The sequence below is a fragment of the Carlito syrichta genome, unplaced genomic scaffold (genome assembly GCF_000164805.1).
Source record: "Carlito syrichta isolate Samal-C Ts95f unplaced genomic scaffold, Tarsius_syrichta-2.0.1 Scaffold236363, whole genome shotgun sequence".
Classification (NCBI taxonomy): Eukaryota; Metazoa; Chordata; class Mammalia; order Primates; family Tarsiidae; genus Carlito; species Carlito syrichta.
Window position 1 is genome coordinate 17,164 of NW_007180459.1, and position 1,154 is coordinate 18,317.

General features: G+C 37.1%; 1 long non-coding RNA gene across 1 annotated transcript in view; it reads left to right on the forward strand.

Moving 5' to 3' along the window:
* Nucleotides 1-596: 596 nt before the first annotated feature.
* The window catches only part of LOC103253536, a 113,595-nt gene continuing 113,037 nt past the window's right edge, over nt 597-1,154 (forward strand). The window contains exon 1 of the long non-coding RNA XR_503883.1: nt 597-663. This is a non-coding gene — a long non-coding RNA (uncharacterized LOC103253536). The remainder of the gene's footprint in view (nt 664-1,154) is intronic.

Sequence of the window (1,154 nt, forward strand, 5' to 3'; positions counted from 1 at the left end):
AAAAAATTTCTGCTTCTAAAGTGGATTTTATTTTTGAATGAGTCATATTTATTTCTTCTATTTCCTTGCTGAGTTCTGCCAGCTCACTTTTAATATCCTTCTATTGGCTTGTCTTTTCTTCTTTGAGCCATTCTCTCTTGTTCTAAATACTTTTTCAAAAAGGCTTTATTTTTTTTAAAATTTTTTCAATATCGCTGGAAAGTATTTGAGGAAATCATATATTTCTTCGGTAATTGTTACATGAGGTTTTTGTGTGTCACTTTTATAATACATTTTTCATTTTTGTCTTGTAGTATCTTTACATGTTGGTTTTATGCCAGCTTCTTTCTGTTATTTTTTTCATCTTTAAATGGGGTCATTCTTTCAGGGCTAGCTATTTGCTGAACAATAGTCTGAGAAAGAACTGGGAAAATAAGTTGGGGGCAGTGTTAGTTTTATACTGTTTCAATTCTCTTTCTAACATTTCTGCCAGGGGACAGACTTTTGCTCATTTCTCTCACAGATGTGCCTTTTCTGTTCGCTTATCTTGTAATGGAGCAATACGTTGGAATTCATGTTTACTAATTTTACTTTACAGATTTTCAACAGCAACTGTAAAACAGCAACTGATTGTTACGCATCATCTCTCCCTGCCATATTGCCAGCCTACTAGTTTGAAAGATGGTGTGTCTGCCTCATTCCTCACTTGGCCTCACATTGCCTGTCACTCTACAACTTGCTGTTTCAAATAAGAAATCACTGGTCGGGCGCCTGAGGGCTGTGTCTCTTTCCTTTGTAGAATTCCATGCTCTGCCTGAGGTCTGTTAAGGTATGCATCTATTATGCTCAATTGAATCCAAATCTCACTGTATTCCTCATAGTTTTTGGTTTGGTATTGTGGTAGCTAATAACATTTAAAATGGAATTTCCTTGTTTTTGTTGCTTATTGTTCTTTTCAGCCAGTTTCAGAGAAGGGAATAGAGGTAGAAGCACCTTTGCAATCTCTAGCTGAAAGTTCTGAAGGCCAGTTGTTGTCAAACTTGTAACACAGGCCAGGCACAATCGATTGCTCAGACCTGTAATCCCAGCACTTTGGGAAGCCAGGGTTGGAGGATGGCTTGAGCCCAGGGCAACATAGCAAGACCTCGTCTCTACAAAAAAAAAAAAAAAAAAAA